Source organism: Ascaphus truei, chromosome 2 (assembly GCF_040206685.1).
Source record: "Ascaphus truei isolate aAscTru1 chromosome 2, aAscTru1.hap1, whole genome shotgun sequence".
In the NCBI taxonomy this organism is placed as follows: Eukaryota; Metazoa; Chordata; class Amphibia; order Anura; family Ascaphidae; genus Ascaphus; species Ascaphus truei.
In genome coordinates this window covers 208,403,685-208,425,999 of record NC_134484.1, presented here as the reverse complement: position 1 = coordinate 208,425,999, position 22,315 = coordinate 208,403,685, and the positions used below count along the sequence as shown (strand labels likewise).

General features: G+C 51.9%; 1 protein-coding gene across 6 annotated transcripts in view; it reads left to right on the top strand.

Moving 5' to 3' along the window:
* Positions 1-3,844: 3,844 nt before the first annotated feature.
* Positions 3,845-22,315, top strand: part of LOC142487132 (glutamate decarboxylase 1-like) — a 325,033-nt gene continuing 306,562 nt past the window's right edge. For 2 of the 6 annotated variants that reach the window (XM_075585897.1, XM_075585891.1), the window contains exons 1-6: positions 3,845-3,905; positions 6,113-6,170; positions 8,226-8,283; positions 15,244-15,301; positions 18,918-18,975; positions 19,634-19,691. The gene's annotated coding sequence lies outside the window, so the exon portion shown is untranslated. The remainder of the gene's footprint in view (positions 3,906-6,112; positions 6,171-8,225; positions 8,284-15,243; positions 15,302-18,917; positions 18,976-19,633; positions 19,692-22,315) is intronic. The other 4 variants (XM_075585894.1, XM_075585893.1, XM_075585895.1 and 1 more) reach the window with 4 other exon arrangements.

The window sequence follows — 22,315 nt, the reverse complement described above, 5'->3', positions numbered from 1 at the left end:
AGAAACGGGATAGAATGTCCAGAAAGGTGAAAGCACCAGAATATTGTCCTTTAAAGTGCAGTCCTTTTGCAAGGGCCAAATTGCCAGCCCAATCCTTCTGTCCTTGGTTCCGATGTGATAATACTCTTTGCGTCCCAGGCTCATTGCTGCTGCTCTTATCCGCTTTTGAAGCGTGATGGAAGTCCGCTCACGTTGTTGAATGAAAAACGAAATACAACGGGGATAGCTCTGGGAGGATGTATATAGGGTTTGAGAGCCTATCTCCAAAATACCCACCCAATCCCCCTTGTGGGAATTTTCCCATTCACCAATCCCCAACTTGCCCACAGTTTGCAGAGTGGGCACTCTAGGGATTTCCGGCTAACACAGCGCCTGTGTGACATTGCTACCTGGCCTGCTTAGCATATGTGTACTCCCCCTTCTACCTGGCGTCTCCCAGGCTGGGAGGGAAACTCAGGGTGTGGGCTAGCCCAGATGGCTAACAGGATTTCCTATTCAGCAACCATCCTGGCTAATTCACACATCCAAACTCTTGGGCTTTCATATGCAACACTTCCCTAGACTCACAGGCATTGCCTCAGCATGGGGTCTATGAAGCTTGCACAGGAAAGTGTCCCAGCTCATAGGTGTCAAAACATTTGGTCCCGGTGTGCATTTTAATGACAGTAGAAAAAAGCCTCATCCTGCCTGTCCATTTAAAACTGCAGCAAAAATACACTTTATTAAAAATACATGTTTCCCTTACCTTACAATTATATTTTTAATATGGGGTTGCTTAGGGTGTTACACTGGGGCTGCATACCAAATTTCAGGATGCTGGCCCTTTTCCTTCCCGAGTTATGGCTTCTTCTTGAGCTGGCAATGCTGGGCTATGGGCTCCTCAGGTCAATTGACTTGCGGTTACGGTGTTCTCACGTCAATTGACCGAGTTCCCACGCCAATTGCTAGTTGCCTTTCAAGTTACGCCATTAACCGGGACGGAGATCCATTGTATCCGAGCACCACTTGAGACGGGAAACCTCAGCCCTTTGATTCAATTGACTCTGCGGTTACGGCTATACGACTCTGCGGTTAGTACCTATACTTGGCAATGGAACAAAGAGACCGCGCCACGCTTATCCACTTAACTTGTGGTTTAGCACTCGCAGCGGAATCCTGTGTCCAAAGCTAGTAATGTTAGTGTACCATGTTATACACTATGGCAGGCATATACAATCCTGCAAAATGGGGACAATAAGGGACAGAGGTCAAAATAATACATGTACGGTGCACATAAAATTAACCCCTTCATCCCCAATGCGAAATAGGGGTAACCAGCTGAGCATACTGCCTTTATTAATGCGCTGATTACCCACAATTTCGTTACAACGACCTCCTAGGGGAGACTTGGAAGTGGGGCACCATAGTGCAGGTTGAGAAGGGTCCCAGCTCAGTGCACAGAAGAAGGTACAGGTGAGGGCTATGCTAGAAATGTATAGGGTTCTGCTCATGGACAAGCCGGGCAGAACACATATCACAGACCACCCAATGCTCTCAGGTGAGCTGAGACCTCTGCAGGGTTGCAGACCTGTCTAACACATGTGAATATGTTCACAAGTGATATTATTTATTGTGTGTGTGTGTGTGTGTGTGTGTGTGTGTGTGTGTGTGTGTGTGTGTGTGTGTGTTTTTGTGTGTGTGTGTGTGTGTGTGTGTGTGGCCTAGCCTCTGGCCGCTACTTATTTTCCTGGGCCCTACAAGTTTAAGTCCTGTTAGATGCCGTGCCACCTTTTGTCTCAAGCTCACATTACATGAACAACCCTTAAGCCAATGCATGCTGCTTTAAACACAGCTTCTAAATATTACCTGGGATGAGATGCAAAGCCAGTAAACCCACTCACAGACAGACTGTTTCAACCTTCTGGGTCTCTTCAGTGTGAGGTTGGTTGTACTGGCTTTGCTGGCACTGTGTGCTCATTTGCATGTCATTACCCAGAATCCCTTGCTGCAGTGGAAGTGCTGTGTGCTGGGTGATAGGTGATAATGGTGAAAGGCAGGGTTGCAGACCTGTCTCAGACATGCAAATAAGCATGCAGTAATATTTACAGTTGCTGCTTTACTGTGGAGGATTTTTGTCACTTTTCTACCCACCATAACCTTAATTATATATACAGGCATACCCCGCATTAACGTACGCAATGGGACCGGAGCATGTATGTAAAGTGAAAATGTACTTAAAGTGAAGCACTGCCTTTTTCCCCACTTTTGATGCACGTACTGTACGGCAATCGTCATATATGTGCATAACTGATGTAAATAACGCATTTGTAACATGCTCTATAGTCTCCCCGCTTGTGCACAGCTTCGGTACAGGTAGGGAGCCGGTATTGCTGTTCAGATTGTGCTGACAGGCGCATGCGTGAGCTGCTGTTTGCCTATCGAGCGAAATGTACTTACTCGCGAGTGTACTTAAAGTGAGTGTCCTTAAAGCGGGGTATGCCTGTATATATATATATATATACATATATATATACATATATATACAGTGTTCGACAATCCTATACATTTGCACGCCCGGGGCGAGTGAATTTAACATCTGGGCGAGCTCCTATTGGCCCAAGCAGCACACGTTTGTTTTTTTAAATTTTCCTTGCTCGCGCTGAAATTTTCCCTGCTCGCGCTGAACAAAAAAAAAAAATCCCCCTACCTGACAGCAGATTGGCGCGCGCTCCCAGGCTTTGTGGGCGCACGGCCAGGCTCTATATGAGCCCGCCCCCAACGAGCGCCCATTCTTTCTGCCCGGAGATCTATTGGAGAGTAAGTACTCTCCAATCCTCCATCCTGCGGCCCCTCTGCTCCTTCCCTGCATCCTGCAAGCCAATTACCCGCCAGTACGCACCTTTGCGCTTGCACTCCCCTCCGCCTGCCCCCTTCTCCTCCTCCTGCCCCCTTCCCCTCCTCCTGCCCCCTTCCCCTCCCCTCCTCCTGCCCCTCGATCCCCCTGATCGCTGCCCGGGACGGGAGGTCCCCACGGCTGCAGCCCGGTAATGAGACTGGCGTACGCGGGGGGCCCTCATCACGTGACTCCCACCCACCCTGCCGCCTCCCCAAAGCATCCACCCAGTCACTAAATAAATATATCCCGGCGCCCCCGTGATGCGGCTTCATTCTGCACAGTCAAATAGTGCCCAGCCTTTCTCAGTTAGGATTTTAGCCTAACCATTCCCCAATAACTTATTAGGATAAGAGGGGGGGCAGGTGACTTACTGTATAAGAGAACCTCATTGCTTTGTCCTTGTATTCTCCCCCCCCCCTTTTTTTTAATCCCAAGGAATAAAAAATAAAAAGGCAGGTTATAATTAAAAACATAAAGAGGGTCTTTTGGTGGCATCGCCGGATAAGGTAGCGGGGGGGGGGGGGGGGGGGCCGCAGGACTGGAGGTGCCAGCGGGGGTGCTCCCGGCCAGATACTCTGTTAAATAAAACATTGTTTGGTTCATTGTAACAAGTCTTTTATGCTGTCTACAGTTATTCCTAATGTATTTGTCCCATTCTACACCCAGTCAGTCAGTCACCAAGTCAGTCACCCAGTCAGTCAGTCAGTCACTCACCCAGTCAGTCACTCACCCAGTCAGTCACTCACACAGTCAGTTACTCACACAGTCAGTCAGTCAGTCACCCACCCAGTCAGTCATTCAGTAACCCAGTCAGTCACACACTCACCCAGTCAGTCACTCATCCAGTCAGTCACTCACCCAGTCAGTCACTCACCCAGTCAGTCAGTCACTCACCCAGTCAGTCACTCACCCAGTCAGTCACTCACCCAGTCAGTGCTCCGTTTTTTCTCTCTCCACCTACCTTTGTTCCAGATCAGACTAGTAAGCTTCTAACAGGATACCTCGGCATCCCCCCTAACTCAGAAGACAGGTAGGGAACGTCTGCACTCGTGTGTATTTGCTGACAGTTATGCTTTCATTTTGTCTTTGGATTGTTAACAATCACTTATATTCGCAAACCTAAATTTATTAAATTTGCAATGGGGCGGGGTGGGGCTAGGGGCGGGGCTAGGGGGCGAGTAGATTTTTTGCGTCGGCGAGTAGATTTTTGGGTGATTTGTCGAACACTGTATATATACAGTCAGTCACTCCCCCAGTCAGTCACACACCCTGTCAGTCACTCACCCTGTCAGTCACTCAACCAGTCAGTCACCCAGTCACGCAGTCAGTCAGTCACCCAGTCAGCCAGTCACCCAGTCAGTCAATCACCCACCCAGTCAGTTAGTCAGTAACCCAGTCAGTCACCCACTCACCCAGTCAGTCACTCACCCAGTCAGTCACTCACCCAATCAGTCACTCACCCAATCAGTCACTCACCCAGTCAGTCAGTCACCCAGTCAGTCAGTCACCCACCCCTTCAGTCAGTCAGTAACCCAGTCAGTCACCCACTTACCCAGTCTGTCAATCACCCAGTCAGTCAGTCACTCACCCAGTCAGTCAGTCACTCACCCAGTCAGTCAACCAGTCAGTCAGTCAGTCACTCCCCCAGTCAGTCACTCACCCAGTCAGTCACTCACCCAGACAGTCACTCATTCAGTCACTAACCCAGACAGTTAGTCACCCAGTCAGTCAGTCACCCACCCAGTCAGTCAGTCAGTCAGTCAGTCAGTAACCCAGTCAGTCACCCACCTACTCACCCAGTCAGTCACTCACCCAGTCAGTCACCCACCCAGTCAGTCACTCACCCAGTCAGTCACTTACCCAGTCAGTTACTCACTCAGTCACACACCCAGTCAGTCACTCACCCAGTCAGTCAGACGACAAGACAGTCACTCACCCAGTCAGTCACTCACCCAGTCAGTCACTCACCCAGTCAGTCACACAGTCAGCAACTCACACAGTCAGTCAATCACCCAGTCAGTCAGTCACCCTGTGAGTCAGTCACCCAGTCAGTCACCCACCCAGTCAGACAGTCAGTCAGTAACACAGTCAGTCACCCACTCACCCAGTCAGTCACTCACCCAGTCACTCACCCAGTCAGTTAGTCACTCAACCAGTCAGTCACTCATCCCAGTCAGTCACTCACCCAGTCAGTCAGTCAGTCACTCACCCAGTCAGTCACCCAGTCAGTCAGTCAGTCAGTCAGTCACCCAGTCAGTCAGTCAACATTCCAGTCAGTCAGTCAGTCAGTCAGTCAGTCAGTAACCCAGTCAGTCACCCACTCACCCAGTCAATCACTCACCCAGTCAGACACTCACTCAGTCAGTCTGTCAGTTACCCACCCAGTCAGTCTGTCAGTAACCCAGTCAGTCACCCACTCACCCAGTCAATCAGTCACCCAGTCAGTCAGTAACTCACCCAGTCAGTCACTCACCCAGGCAGTCACTCACCCAGTCAGTCACTCACTCACTCAGTCAGTCACTCACCCAGTCAGTCAGTCACTCACCCAGTCAATCACTCACCCAGTCAGTCACTCACCCAGTCAGTCACTCACCCAGTCAGTCACTCACCGAGTCAGTCACCCACCCAGTCAGTGAGTCAGTCAGTTAGTAACCTAGTCAGTCACCCACTCACCCAGTCAGTCACTCACCGAGTCAGTAACTCACCCAGTCAGTCATTCAATCACCCAGTCAGTCAGTCACCCAGTCAGTAAGTCACCCAGTCAGTCAGTCACCCACCCAGTCAGTCAGTCAGTCAGTAACCCAGTCAGTCACCCACTCACCCAGTCAGTCACTCACCAACCCAGTCAGTCACTCACCCAGTCAGTCATTCAACCAGTCAGTCACTCACCCAGTCAGTCACTCACCCAGTCAGTCAGGCACTCACCCACCCAGTCAGTCTGTCAGTAACCAAGTCAGTCACCCACTGACCCAGTCAGTCACTCACCCAGTCAGTCAGTCACTCACCCAGTCAGTCAGTCACCCAGTCAGTCAGTCACTCACTCACCCAGTCAGTCACTCACCCAGTCAGTCACTCACCCAGTCAGTCAGTCACCCATTCAGTGAGTCAGTCAGTCAGTCAGTAACCCAGTCAGTCACCCACTCACCCAGTCAGTCACCCAGTCAATCAAGTAGTTAGCAGTCTACACATGATAATGTATTAAGGTTTTAAAATAATTTCTAACTTGCTTTGTTCCAGATCAGACTAGAAAGCTTCTAACAGGATACCTCGGAATCCCCCCTAACTCAGAAGACAGGTAGGGAACGTCTGCACTCGTGTGTATTTGCTGACAGTTATGCTTTCATTTTGTCTTGGGATTGTTAACAATCACTTATATTCGCAAACCTAAATTGATTAAATTTGCAATGGGGCGGGGCGGGGCGGGGCTAGAGGGCGAGTAGATTTTTTGGGTCAGTCACTCACCCAGTCAGTCACTCACCCAGTCAGTCACTCACCCAGTCAGTCACTCACCCAGTCAGTCACTCAGTAACTCACTCACCCAGTCAGTCACTTACCCAGTCAGTCAGTCGACCAGTCAGTCAGTCACCCAGTCAGTCAGCCACCCACCCAGTCAGTCAGTCAGTCAGTCAGAAACCCAGTCAGTCACCCACTCACCCAGTCAGTCACTCACCCTGTCAGTCACTCACTCAGTCCGTCACTCACCCAGTCAGTCACTCACCCAGTCAGTCAGTCACTCACTCACTCACCCAGTCAGTCACTTACCCAGTCAGTCAGTCAGTCGACCAGTCAGTCAGTCACCCAGTCAGTCAGTCACCCACCCAGTCAGTCAGTCAGAAACCCAGTCAGTCACCCACTCACCCAGTCAGTCACTCACCCAGTCAGTCACTCACTCAGTCCGTCACTCACCCAGTCTGTCACTCACCCAGTCAGTCAGTCACCCAGTAAATCAGTCAGTCAGTCAGTCACCCACCCACTCAGTCAGTCAGTAAGTAACACAGTCAGTCACCCACTCACACAGTCAGTCAGTCACCCAGTCAGTCACTCATCCAGTCAGTCAGTTACTCACCCAGTCAGTCACTCATCCAGTCAGTCACTAACCCAGCCAGTCACCCACCCATTCAGTCAGTCAGTCAATCAGTAAACCAGTCAGTCACCCACTCACCCAGTCAGTCACTCACCCAGTCACTCACTCACCCAGTCAGTCAGTCAGTCACTCAACCAGTCAGTCACTCACCCAGTCAGTCACTCACCCAGTCAGTCAGTCACCCAGTCAGTCAGTCAGTCACCCAGTCAGTCAGTCAACATTCCAGTCAGTCAGTCAGTCAGTAACCCAGTCAGTCACCCACTCATCCAGTCAATCACTCACCCAGTCAGACAGTCAGTCACCCAGTCAGTCACTCACTCAGTCAGTCTGTCAGTTACCCACCCAGTCAGTCTGTCAGTAACCCAGTCAGTCACCCACTCACCCAGTCAGTAACTCACCCAGTCAGTCACTCACCCAGTCAATCAGTCTCCCAGTCAGTAAGTAACTCACCCAGTCAGTCACTCACCCAGGCAGTCACTCACCCAGTCAGTCACTCACTCACCCAGTCAGTCAGTCACCCAGTCAGTCAGTCAGTCACTCACCCAGTCAATCACTCACCCAGTCAGTCACTCACCCAGTCAGTCACTCACCCAGTCAGTCACCCACCCAGTCAGTGAGTCATTCAGTCAGTAACCCAGTCAGTCACCCACTCACCCAGTCAGTCACTCACCCAGTCAGTCACTCACCCAGTCATTCAATCACCCAGACAGTCAGTCACCCAGTCAGTAAGTCACCCAGTCAGTCAGTCACCCACCCAGTCAGTCAGTCAGTCAGTCAGTCAGTAACCCAGTCAGTCACCCACTCACCCAGTCAGTCACTAACCAACCCAGTCAGTCACTCACCCAGTCAGTCATTCACCCAGTCAGTCACTCACCCAGTCAGCCACTCACCCAGTCAGTCAGGCACTCACCCACCCAGTCAGTCTATCAGTAACCAAGTCAGTCACCCACTGACCCAGTCAGTCACTCACCCAGTCAGTCACTAACCCAGTAAGTCAGTCACTCACCCAGTCAGTCAGTCAGTCAGTCACCCAGTCAGTCAGTCAGTCACTCACCCAGTCAGTCACTCACCCAGTCAGTCACTCACCCAGTCAGTCAGTCACCCAGTCAGTCAGTCACTAACTCACCCAGTCAGTCACTCACCCAGTCAGTCACTCACCCAGTCAGTCACTCACCCATTCAGTCACCCAGTCAATCAAGTAGTTAGCAGTCTACACATGATAATGTATTAAGGTTTTAAAATAATTTCTAACTTGCTTTGTTCCAGATCAGACTAGAAAGCTTCTAACAGGATACCTCAGAATCCCCCCTAACTCAGAAGACAGGTAGGGAATGTCTGCACTCGTGTGTATTTGCTGACAGTTATGCTTTCATTTTGTCTTGGGATTGTTAACAATCACTTATATTCGCAAACCTAAATTGATTAAATTTGCAATGGGGCGGGGCGGGGCGGGGCTAGAGGGCGAGTAGATTTTTTGGGTCGGCGAGTAGATTTTTTTGTGATTTGTCGAAAACTGTATATATACAGTCAGTCACTCACCCAGTCAGTCACTCACCCAGTCAGTCACTCACCCAGTCAGTCACTCAGTCACTCACTCACACAGTCAGTCACTTACCCAGTCAGTCAGTCGACCAGTCAGTCAGTCACCCAGTCAGTCAGCCACCCACCCAGTCAGTCAGTCAGTCAGAAACCCAGTCAGTCACCCACTCACCCAGTCACTCACCCAGTCAGTCACTCACCCAGTCAGTCAGTCACCCAGTAAATCAGTCAGTCAGTCACCCACCCACTCAGTCAGTCAGTAAGTAACCCAGTCAGCCAGTTACCCAGTCAGTCAGTGACCCAGTCAGTCAGTTGCTCACCAGTCAGTCAGTCACCCAGTGAGTCAGTCAGTCACCCACCCAGTCAGTTTTTCAGTCAGTAACCCAGTCACTCACTCACTCACTCACCCATTCAGTCAATCACCCAGTCAGTCACTCACCCAGTCAGTAACTCACACAGTCAGTCAGTCACCCAATCAGTCAGTCACTCACCCAGTCAGTCACTCACCCAGTCAGTCACTCACCCAGTCAGTCACTCAGTCACTCACTCACCCAGTCAGTCACTTACCCAGTCAGTCAGTCGACCAGTCAGTCAGTCACCCAGTCAGTCAGCCACCCACCCAGTCAGTCAGTCAGTCAGTCAGAAACCCAGTCAGTCACCCACTCACCCAGTCACTCACCCAGTCAGTCACTCACTCAGTCCGTCACTCACCCAGTCAGTCACTCACCCAGCCAGTCAGTCACCCAGTAAATCAGTCAGTCAGTCAGTCACTCACTCACTCAGTCAGTCACTCACCCAGTCAGTCAGTCAGTCACTCACCCAGTCAATCACTCACCCAGTCAGTCACTTACCCAGTCAGTCACTTACCCAGTCAGTCACTCACCCAATCAGTCACTCACACAGTAAGTCACTCACACAGTCAGTCACTCACCCAATCAGTCACTCACCCTGTCAGTCACCCACCCAGTCAGTCAGTTACCCAGTCAGTCAGTGACCCAGTCAGTCAGTTGCTCACCAGTCAGTCAGTCACCCAGTCAGTCAGTCACACACCCAGTCAGTTTGTCAGTCAGTAACCCAGTCAGTCAACCACCCAGTCAGTCAGTCAGTAACCCAGTCAGTCACCCATTCCCCAATCAGTCACCCACCCAGTCAATCACTCACCCAGTCAGTCATGTACCCAGTCAGTCAGTCAGTCACCCAGTCAGTCAGTCACCCAGTCAGTCGCTCACCAGTCAGTCGGTCACCCAGTCAGTCACTCACTCACCCAGTTAGTCACTTACCCAGTCAGTCACTTACCCAGTCAGTCACTCACCCAATCAGTCACTCACCCAGTCACTCACCCAGTCAGTCACTAACCCAGTCAGTCACTCACCCATTAAGTCAGTCACCCAGTCAGTCAGTCACCCAGTCAGTCAGTCACCCAGTCAGTCAGTCACCCACCCAGTCAGTCAGTCAGTAACCCAGTCAGTCACCCACTCACCCAGTCAGTCACCCACCCAGTCAGTCAGTCAGTCAGTCATTCAGTCAGTCAGTCAGTAACCCAGTCAGTCACCCACTCAACCAGTCAGTCAGTCAGTCAGTCAGTCACCCAGTCAGCAAGTTACCCATTCAGTCAGTCAGTCAGTCACCCACCTAGTCAGTCAGTCAGTCAGTCAGTAAACCAGTCAGTCACCCACTCATCAATAAGTAACTCACCCAGTCAGTCACTCACCCAGTCAGTCACTCACCCAGTCAGTCACCCACCAAGTCAGTCACTCACCCAGTCAGTCACTCACCCAGTCAGTCACCCACTCACCCAGTCAGTCAGTCACCCAGTCAGTCAGTCACCAACCTAGTCAGTCAGTCAGTCAGTCACCCACCTAGTCAGTCAGTCAGTCAGTAACCCAGTCAGTCACCCACTCACCCAATAAGTCACTCACCCAGTCAGTCACTCACCCAGTCAGTCACTCACCCAGTCAGTCACCCACCAAGTCAGTCACTCACCCAGTCAGTCACTCACCCAGTCAGTCAGTCACTGACCCAGTCAGTTAGTTACCCAGTCAGTCAGTGACCCAGTCAGTCAGTTGCTCACCAGTCAGTCAGTCACCCAGTCAGTCACCCACCCAGTCAGTTTGTCAGTCAGTAACCCAGTCACTCACTCACTCACCCATTCAATAAATCACCCAGTCAGTCACTCACCCAGTCAGTCACTCACCTAGTCAGTCACCCAACCAGTCAGTCACTCACCCAGTCAGTCACTCACCCAGTCAGTCACTCACCCAGTCAGTCACTCACCCAGTCAGTCATTCACCCAGTCAGTCACTCAGTCAGTCACTCACCCAGTCAGTCAGTCACCCTGTCAGTCAGTCATCCAGTCAGTCAGTCAGTCAGTCACCCACCCATTCAGACAGACAGTCAGTCAGTAACACAGTTAGTCACCCACTCACCCTGTCAGTCACTCACCCTGTCAGTCACTCACCCAATCAGTCACCCAGTCAGTCAGTCACTAAACCAGTCAGTCACTCATTCACCCAGTCAGTCACTCATTCACCCAGTCAGTCACTCACCCAGTCAGTCACTCACTCAGTCAGTCACTCAGTCAGTCAGTCACTCACCCAGTCAGTCAGTCACACAGCCAGTCAGTCACCCAGTCAGTCAGTCACCCAATCAGTCACTCACCCAGTCTGTCAATCACCAGTCAGTCAGTCACCCAGTCAGTCAGTCACCCACCCAGTCAGTCAGTCAGTCAGTAACCCAGTCAGTCACCCACTCACCCAGTCAGTCACTCACCCAATCAGTCACTCACCCTGTCAGTAACCCACCCAGTCAGTCAGTTACCCAGTCAGTCAGTGACCCAGTCAGTCAGTTGCTCACCAGTCAGTCAGTCACCCACCCAGTCAGTTTGTCAGTCAGTTACCCAGTCAGTCAGTTACCCAGTCAGTCAGTTGCTCACCAGTCAGTCAGTCACAAACCCAGTCAGTTTGTCAGTCAGTAACCCAGTCAGTCAACCACCCAGTCAGTCACCCATTCCCCAATCAGTCACCTACCCAGTCAATCACTCACCAGTCAGTCATTTACCCAGTCAGTCAGTCAGTCACCCAGTCAGTCAGTCACCCAGTCAGTCGCTCACCAGTCAGTCGGTCACCCAGTCAGTCAGTCACCCACCCAGTCAGTCAGTCAGTCAGTTACCCAGTCAGTCACTCATTCACCCAGTCAGTCACTTACCCAGTCAGTCACTTACCCAATCAGTCACTCACCCAGTCACTCACCCAGTCAGTCACTAACCCAGTCAGTCACTCACCCAGTAAGTCAGTCACCCAGTCAGTCAGTCACCCAGTCAGTCAGTCACCCAGTCAGTAAGTCACCCACCCAGTCAGTCAGTCAGTAACCCAGTCAGTCACCCACTCACCCAGTCAGTCACCCACCCAGTCAGTCAGTCAGTCATTCAGTCAGTCAGTCAGTAACCCAGTCAGTCACCCACTCAACCAGTCAGTCAGTCAGTCAGTCACCCAGTCAGCAAGTTACCCATTCAGTCAGTCAGTCACCCACCTAGTCAGTCAGTCAGTCAGTCAGTCAGTCAGTAAACCAGTCAGTCACCCACTCACCCAATAAGTAACTCACCAAGTCAGTCACTCACCCAGTCAGTCACTCACCCAGTCAGTCACCCACCAAGTCAGTCACTCACCCAGTCAGTCACTCACCCAGTCAGTCAGTCACTCACCCAGTCAGTCAGTTACCCAGTCAGTCAGTGACCCAGTCAGTCAGTTGCTCACCAGTCAGTCGGTCACCCAGTGAGTCAGTCAGTCACCCACCCAGTCAGTTTTTCAGTCAGTAACCCAGTCACTCACTCACTCACCCATTCAGTCAATCACCCAGTCAGTCACTCACCCAGTCAGTCACTCACCCAGTCAGTCACCCAATCAGTCAGCCACTCACCCAGTCAGTCACTCACCCAATCAGTCACTCACCCAATCAGTCACTCACCCAGTCAGTCATTCACCCAGTCAGTCACTCAGTCAGTCACTCACCCAGTCAGTCAGTCAGTCACCCTGTCAGTCAGTCATCCAGTCAGTCACCCACCCAGTCAGACAGTCAGTCAGTCAGAAACACAGTCAGTCACCCACTCACCCTGTCAGTCACTCACCCTGTCAGTCACTCACCCAATCAGTCACTCACTCAGTCAGTCACTCACACAGTAAGTCACTCACCCAGTCAGTCACTCAGTCACTCAGTCAGTCAGTCACTCACCCAGTCAGTCAGTCACCCAGCCAGTCACCCAGTCAGTCAGTCACCCAATCAGTCACTCACCAGTCAGTCGGTCACCCAGTCAGTCAGTCACCCACCCAGTCAGTCAGTCAGTCAGTCAGTCAGTTACCCAGTCAGTCACTCACTCACCCAGTCAGTCACTTACCCAGTCAGTCACTTACCCAGTCAGTCACTCACCCAGTCAGTCACTCACCCAGTCACTCACCCAGTCAGTCACTAACCCAGTCAGTCACTCACCCAGTCAGTCAGTCACCCAGTCAGTCAGTCACCCAGTCAGTCAGTCACCCAGTCAGTCAGTCACCCACCCAGTCAGTCAGTAACCCAGTCAGTCACCCACTCACCCAGTCAGTCACCCATCCAGTCAGTCAGTCATTCAGTCAGTCAGTCAGTAACCCAGTCAGTCACCCACTCAACCAGTCAGTCAGTCAGTCACCCAGTCAGCAAGTTACCCATTCAGTCAGTCAGTCACCCACCTAGTCAGTCAGTCAGTCAGTCAGTAAACCAGTCAGTCACCCACTCACCCAATAAGTAACTCACCCAGTCAGTCACTCACCCAGTCAGTCACTCACCCAGTCAGTCACCCACCAAGTCAGTCACTCACCCAGTCAGTCAGTGACCCAGTCAGTCAGTTGCTCACCAGTCAGTCAGTCACCCAGTGAGTCAGTCAGTCACCCACCCAGTCAGTTTTTCATTCAGTAACCCAGTCACTCACTCACTCACCCAATCAGTCACTCACCCAGTCAGTCACTCACCCACCCAGTCAGTCATTCACCCAGTCAGTCACTCAGTCAGTCAGTCACTCAGCCAGTCAGTCAGTCAGTCACCCTGTGAGTCAGTCATCCAGTCAGTCAGTCACCCACCCAGTCAGTCATTCACCCAGTCAGTCACTCAGTCAGTCAGTCACTCAGCCAGTCAGTCAGTCAGTCACCCTGTGAGTCAGTCATCCAGTCAGTCAGTCACCCACCCAGTCAGACAGTCAGTCAGTCAGTAACACAATCAGTCACCCACTCACCCTGTCAGTCACTCACCCTGTCAGTCACTCACCCAATCAGTCACCCAGTCAGTCAGTCACTCAACCAGTCAGTCACTCACTCACCCAGTCAGTCACTCACCCAGTCAGTTACTCACCCAGTCAGTCACTCACTCAGTCAGTCAGTCACTCACACAGTAAGTCACTCACCCAGTCAGTCACACAGTCAGACAGTCACTCACCCAGTCAGTCAGTCACTCAGCCAGTCAGTCACCTAGTCAGTCAGTCACCCAATCAGTCACTTACCCGGTCAGTCACTCACCCAGTCAGTAAGTCACCCAGTCAGTCACTCACACAGTCAGTCACTCACTCAGTCAGTCACTCACACAGTAAGTCACTCACCCAGTCAGTCACTCAGTCAGTCAGTCACTCACCCAGTCAGTCAGTCACCCAGCCAGTCAGTCACCCAGTCAGTCAGTCACCCAATCAGTCACTCACCCAGTCTGTCACTCACCAGTCAGTCAGTCACCCAGTCAGTCAGTCACCCACCCAGTCAGTCAGTCAGTTAGTCAGTCAGTCAGTAACCCAGTCAGTCACCCACTCACCCAGTCAGTCACTCACCCAATCAGTCACTCACCCTGTCAGTCACCCACCCAGTCAGTCAGTTACCCAGTCAGTCAGTGACCCAGTCAGTCAGTTGCTCACCAGTCAGTCAGTCAGTCACCCAGTCAGTCAGTCAGTCACACACCCAGTCAGTTTGTCAGTCAGTAACCCAGTCAGTCAACCACCCAGTCAGTCAGTCAGTAACCAAGTCAGTCACCCATTCCCCAATCAGTCACCCACCCAGTCAATCACTCACCCAGTCAGTCATGTACCCAGTCAGTCAGTCACCCAGTCACTCACTCACTCACCCATTCAGTCAATCACCCAGTCAGTCACTCACCCAATCAGTCACTCACCCAGTCAGTCACTCACCCAGTCAGTCATTCACCCAGTCAGTCACTCAGTCAGTCACTCACCCAGTCAGTCAGTCAGTCAGTCACACTGTCAGTCAGTCATCCAGTCAGTCACCCACCCAGTCAGACAGTCAGTCAGTCAGAAACACAGTCAGTCACCCACTCACCCTGTCAGTCACTCACCCTGTCAGTCACTCACCAAATCAGTCACCCAGTCAGTCAGTCACTCACTCAGTCAGTCACTCACACAGTAAGTCACTCACCCAGTCAGTCACTCAGTCACTCAGTCAGTGAGTCACTCACCCAGTCAGTCAGTCACCCAGCCAGTCACCCAGTCAGTCAGTCACCCAATCAGTCACTCACCAGTCAGTCGGTCACCCAGTCAGTCAGTCACCCACCCAGTCAGTCAGTCAGTCAGTCAGTCACTCAGTTACCCAGTCAGTCACTCACTCACCCAGTCAGTCACTTACCCAGTCAGTCACTTACCCAGTCAGTCACTCACCCAGTCAGTCAGTCACCCAGTCAGTCACACACCCAGTCAGTGAGTCAGTCAGTCAGCAACCCAGTAGTCCAGATCAGACTAGAAAGCTTCTAACAGGATACCACAGAATTCCCCCTAACTCAGAAGACAGGTAGGGAATGTCTGCACTCATGTGTATTTGCTGACAGTTATGCTTTCATTTTGTCTTGGGATTGTTAACAATCACTTATATTCGCAAACCTAAATCACTCACCCAGTCAGTCACTCACCCAGTCAGTCACTCACCCAATCAGTCAGTCGACCAGTCAGTCACTCACCCAGTCAGTCACTCACCCAGTCAGTCACTTACCCAGTCAGTCACTCACCCAGTCAGTTACTCACCCAACAACTCACCCAGTCAGTCAATCACCCAGTCACTCAATCACCCAGTCAGTCAGTCAGTCACCCTGTGAGTCAGTCACCCAGTCAGTCAGTCACCCACCCAGTCAGACAGTCAGTCAGTCAGTAACACAGTCAGTCACCCACTCACCCAGTCAGTCACTCACCCAGTCACTCACCCAGTCAGTCAGTCACTCACCCAGTCAGTCACTCACCCAGTCAGTCACTCACCCAGTCAGTCACTCACCCAGTCAGTTACTCAGTAACTCACTCACCCAGTCAGTCACTTACCCAGTCAGTCAGTCGACCAGTCAGTCAGTCACCCAGTCAGTCAGCCACCCACCCAGTCAGTCAGTCAGTCAGTCAGAAACCCAGTCAGTCACCCACTCACCCAGTCAGTCACTCACCCAGTCAGTCACTCACTCAGTCCATCACTCACCCAGTCAGTCACTCACCCAGTCAGTCAGTCACCCAGTAAATCAGTCAGTCAGTCACCCACCCACTCAGTCAGTCAGTAAGTAACCCAGTCAGTCACCCACTCACACAGTCAGTCAGTCACCCAGTCAGTTACTCATTCAGTCAGTCAGTTACTCTCCCAGTCAGTCACTCACCCAGTCAGTCACTAACCCAGTCAGTCACTCACCCAGTCAGTTAGTCAGTCACCCAGTCAGTCAGTCACCCAGTCAGTCAGTCACCCAGTCAGTCAGTCACCCACCCAGTCAGTCACCCACTCACCCAGTCAGTCACCCACCCAGTCAGTCAGTCAGTCAGTCAGTCATTCAGTCAGTCAGTCAGTAACCCAGTCAGTCACCCACTCAACCAGTCAGTCAGTCAGTCACCCAGTCAGCAAGTTACCCATTCAGTCAGTCAGTCACCCACCTAGTCAGTCAGTCAGTAAACCAGTCAGTCACCCACTCACCCAATAAGTAACTCACCCAGTCAGTCACTCACCCAGTCAGTCACTCACCCAGTCAGTCACCCACCAAGTCAGTCACTCACCCAGTCAGTCACTCACCCAGTCAGTCAGTCACTCACCCAGTCAGTCACTCACCCAGTCAGTCAGTGACCCAGTCAGTCAGTTGCTCACCAGTCAGTCAGTCACCCAGTGAGTCAGTCAGTCACCCACCAAGTCAGTTTTTCAGTCAGTAACCCAGTCACTCACTCACTCACCCATTCAGTCAATCACCCAGTCAGTCACTCACCCAGTCAGTCACTCACCCAGTCAGTCACCCAATCAGTCAGTCACTCACCCAGTCAGTCACTCACCCAATCAGTCACTCACCCAGTCAGTCACTCACCCACCCAGTCAGTCATTCACCCAGTCAGTCACTCAGTCAGTCACTCAGCCTGTCAGTCAGTCAGTCACCCTGTCAGTCAGTCATCCAGTCAGTCAGTCACCCACCCAGTCAGACAGTCAGTCAGTCAGTAACACAGTCAGTCACCCACTCACCCTGTCAGTCACTCACCCAATCAGTCACCCAGTCAGTCAGTCACTCAACCAGTCAGTCACTCACTCACCCAGTCAGTCACTCACCCAGTCAGTTACTCACCCAGTCAGTCACTCACTCAGTCAGTCACTCACACAGTAAGTCACTCACCCAGTCAGTCACTCAGTCAGTCAGTCACTCACCCAGTCAGTCAGTCACTCAGCCAGTCAGTCACCTAGTCAGTCAGTCACCCAATCAGTCACTCACCCGGTCAGTCACTCACCCAGTCAGTCAGTCACCCAGTCAGTCACTCACACAGTCAGTCACTCACTCAGTCAGTCACTCACACAGTAAGTCACTCACCCAGTCAGTCACTCAGTCAGTCAGTCACTCACCCAGTCAGTCAGTCACCCAGCCAGTCAGTCACCCAGTCAGTCAGTCACCCAATCAGTCACTCACCCAGTCTGTCACTCACCAGTCAGTCAGTCACCCAGTCAGTCAGTCACCCACCCAGTCAGTCAGTCAGTCAGTCAGTAACCCAGTCAGTCACCCACTCACCCAGTCAGTCACTCACCCAATCAGTCACTCACCCTGTCAGTCACCCACCCAGTCAGTCAGTTACCCAGTCAGTCAGTGACCCAGTCAGTCAGTTGCTCACCAGTCAGTCAGTCACCCAGTCAGTCAGTCAGTCACACACCCAGTCAGTTTGTCAGTCAGTAACCAGTCAGTCAACCACCCAGTCAGTCAGTCAGTAACCAAGTCAGTCACCCATTCCCCAATCAGTCACCCACCCAGTCAATCACTCACCCAGTCAGTCATGTACCCAGTCAGTCAGTCACCCAGTCAGTCAGTCAGTCAGTCAGTCACCCAGTCAGTCGCTCACCAGTCAGTCAGTCACCCAGTCAGTCAGTCACCCACCAAGTCAGTCAGTCAGTCAGTCAGTCAGTTACCTAGTCAGTCACTCACTCACCCAGTCAGTCACTTACCCAGTCAGTCATTTACCCAGTCAGTCACTCACCCAGTCAGTCACTCACCCAGTCACTTACCCAGTCAGTCACTAACCCAGTCAGTCACTCACCCAGTCAGTCAGTCACCCAGTCAGTCAGTCAGTCACCCAGTCAGTCAGTCACCCAGTCAGTCAGTCACCCACCCAGTCAGTCAGTCAGTAACCCAGTCAGTCACCCACCCAGTCAGTCAGTCAGTCAGTCAGTCAGTCAGTCAGTCAGTAACCCAGTCAGTCACCCACTCAACCAGTCAGTCAGTCAGTCAGTCACCCAGTCAGCAAGTTACCCATTCAGTCAGTCAGTCACCCACCTAGTCAGTCAGTCAGTCAGTCAGTAAACGAGTCAGTCACCCACTCACCCAATAAGTAACTCACCCAGTCAGTCACTCACCCAGTCAGTCACTCACACAGTCAGTCACCCACCAAGTCAGTCACTCACCCAGTCAGTCACTCACCCAGTCAGTCTGTCACCCAGTCATCCAGTCAGTCAGTCATCCAGTCAGTCAGTCAATAAGTCACCCATCCAGTCAGACAGTCAGTCAGTCAGTGACCCAGTCAGTCAGTTGCCCAGTGAGTCAGTCAGTCACCCACCCAGTCAGTTTTTCAGTCAGTAACCCAGTCACTCACTCACTCACCCATTCAGTCAATCACCCAGTCAGTCAGTCACTCACCCAGTCAGTCCCTCACCCAGTCAGTCACCCAATCAGTCAGTCACTCACCCAGTCAGTCACTCACCCAATCAGTCACTCACCCAGTCAGTCACTCACCCAGTCAGTCATTCACCCAGTCAGTCACTCAGTCAGTCACTCACCCAGTCAGTCAGTCAGTCACCCTGTCAGTCACCCACTCACCCAGTCAGTCACTCACCCATTCAGTCACCCAGTCAAACAAGTAGTTAGCAGTCTACACATGATAATGTATTAAGGTTTTAAAATAATTTCTAACTTGCTTTGTTCCAGATCAGACTAGAAAGCTTCTAACAGGATACCTCGGAATCCCCCCTAACTCAGAAGACAGGTAGGGAATGTCTGCACTCGTGTGTATTTGCTGACAGTTATGCTTTCATTTTGTCTTGGGATTGTTAACAATCACTTATATTCGCAAACCTAAATCACTCACCCAGTCAGTCACTTACCCAGTCAGTCACTCACCCAGTCAGCCACTCACCCAGTCAGTCACTCAGTCAGCAACTCAACCAGTCAGTCAGTCACCCAGTCAGTCAGTCACCCACCCAGTCAGTCTGTCTGTCAGATTCCCAGTCAGTCAGTCACTCACCCAGTCAGTCACTCACCCAGTCAGTCACTCACCCAGTCAGTCACTCACCCAGTCAGTCACTCACCCAGTCAGTCACTCACCCAGTCATTCATCCAGTCAGTCACTCACCCAGTCAGTCACTAACCAAGTCAGTCAGTCACTCACCCAGTCAGTCAGTCACCCAGTCAGTCAGTCACTCACTCACCCAGTCAGTCACTCACCCAGTCAGTCACTCACCCAGTCAGTCAGTCACCCAGTCAGTGAGTCAGTCAGTCAGTCAGTCAGTCAGTAACTCAGTCAGTCACCCACTCACCCAGTCAGTCACTCACCCATTCAGTCACCCAGTCAAACAAGTAGTTAGCAGTCTACACATGATAATGTATTAAGGTTTTAAAATAATTTCTAACTTGCTTTGTTCCAGATCAGACTAGAAAGCTTCTAACAGGATACCTCGGAATCCCCCCTAACTCAGAAGACAGGTAGGGAATGTCTGCACTCGTGTGTATTTGCTGACAGTTATGCTTTCATTTTGTCTTGGGATTGTTAACAATCACTTATATTCGCAAACCTATATTGATTAAATTTGCAATGGGGCGGGGCGGGGCGGGGCTAGAGGGCGAGTAGATTTTTTGGGTCGGTGAGTAGATTTTTTTGTGATTTGTCGAACACTGTATATATACAGTCAGTCACTCACCCAGTCAGTCACTCACCCAGTCAGTCACTCACGCAGTCAGTCACTCACCTAGTCAGTCACTCAGTCCGTCACTCACCCAGTCAGTCACTTACCCAGTCAGTCAGTCGACCAGTCAGTCAGTCACCCACCCAGTCACCCAGTCAGTCACTCATCCAGTCAGTCAGTTACTCACCCAGTCAGTCAGTCACCCAGTCAGTCACTCACCCAGTCAGTCAGTCACCCAGTCAGTCAGTCACCCAGTCAGTCAGTCACCAAGTCAGTCAGTCACCCACCCAGTCAATCAGTCAGTCAGTCAGTCAGTCAGTAAGTCACCCAGTCAGTCAGTCACCCAGTCAGTCAGTCAACCAGTCAGTCAGTCGCTCACCAGTCAGTCAGTCACCCAGTCAGTCAGTCACCCACCCAGTCAGCCTGTCAGTCAGTAACCCAGTCAGTCACTCACTCACCCTGTCAGTCACTCACCCAGTCAGTCACTCACCCAGTCAGTCACTCACCCAGTCAGTCACTCACCCAGTCAGTCACTCACCCAGTCAGTCACTCACCCAGTCAGTCACTCACCCAGTCAGTCTGTCACCCAGTCATCCAGTCAGTCAGTCATCCAGTCAGTCAGTCAATAAGTCACCCACCCAGTCAGACAGTCAGTCAGTCAGTCACCCAGTCAGTCAGTCAACCAGTCAGTCAGTCGCTCACCAGTCAGTCAGTCACCCAGTCAGTCAGTCACCCACCGAGTCAGCCTGTCAGTCAGTCACTCACCCAGTCAGTCACTCACCCAGTCAGTCACTCACCCAGTCAGTCACTCACCCAGTCAGTCACTCACCCAGTCAGTCACTCACCCAGTCAGTCACTCACCCAGTCAGTCACTCACCCAGTCAGTCGGCCACCCAGTCATTCAGTCAGTCAGTCAGTCACCCACCCAGTCAGACAGTCAGTCAGTCACCCAGTCAGTCAGTCACCCAGTCAGTCACCCAGTCAGTCAGTCGCTCACCAGTCAGTCAGTCACCCAGTCAGTCAGTCACCCATCCAGTCAGTCTGTCAGTCAGTAACCCAGTCAGTCACTCACTCACCCAGTCAGTCACTCACCCAGTCAGTCACTCACCCAGTCAGTCACTCACCCAGTCAGTCACTCACCCAGTCACTCACCCAGTCACTCACCCAGTCACTCACCCAGTCACTCACCCAGTCACTCACCCAGTCATCCAGTCAGTCAGTGAGTCAGTCAGTCACCCACCCAGTCAGACAGTCAGTCAGTCAGTCAGTAACACAGTAAGCCACCCACTCACCCAGTCAGTCACTCACCCAGTCAGTCACTCACCCAGTAAGTCACCCAGTCAGTCAGTCACTCACTCACTCACCCAGACAGTCACTCAGTCAGTCACTCACTCACCCAGTCACCCAGTCAGTCAGTCACTCAGTCAGTCACTCACACAGTCAGTCACTCACCCAGTCAGTCACTCAGTCAGTCACTCACTCACCCAGTCAGTCAGTCACCCAGTCAGTCACTCACTCAGTCAGTCACTCAGTCAGTCACTCACCCAGTCAGTCACTCAGTCAGTCACTCACTCACCCAGTCAGTCAGTCAGTCACCAAGTCAGTCAGTCACCCAGTCATTCAGTCACCTAGTCAGTCACTCACCCAGTCAGTCACTCACCCAGTCAGTCACACACCCAGTCAGTCTGTCACCCACCCAGTCAGTCAGTCAGTAACCCAGTCAGTCACCCACTCACCCAGTCAGTCACTCACCCAGTCAGTCACTCACCCAGTCTGTCACTCACCCAGTCAGTCACTCACCCAGTCAGTCACTCACCCAGTCAGTTACTCACCCAGTCAGTCAGTCACCCACCCAGTCAGTCAGTCAGTCAGTCAGTCAGTCAGTCAGAAACCCAGTCAGTCACCCACTCACCCAATCAGTCACCCAACCAGTCAGTCACCCATCTAGTCAGTCACGCACCCAGTCAGTCAGTCACCCAGTCAGTCAGTCACCCAGTCAGTCAGTCGCTCACCAGTCAGTCAGTCACCCAGTCAGTCAGTCACCCAGTCAGTCACTCACCCAGTCAGTCAGTCACCCTCCTAGTGAGTCAGTCAGTCAGTAACATAGTGAGTCACCCACCCACTCACCCAGTCAGTCAGTCACCCAGTCAGTCAGTCACCAACCTAGTCAGTCAGTCAGTCAGTCACCCACCTAGTCAGTCAGTCAGTCAGTCAGTAACCCAGTCAGTCACCCACTCACCCAGTCAGTCACTCACCCAGTCAGTCACTCACCCAGTCAGTAACTCACCCAGTCAGTCAGTCACCCAGTCAGTCAGTCACTCAGTCAGTCACTCACACAGTCAGTCACTCACCCAGTCAGTCACTCAGTCAGTCACTCACTCACCCAGTCAGTCAGTCACCCAGTCAGTCACTCACTCAGTCAGT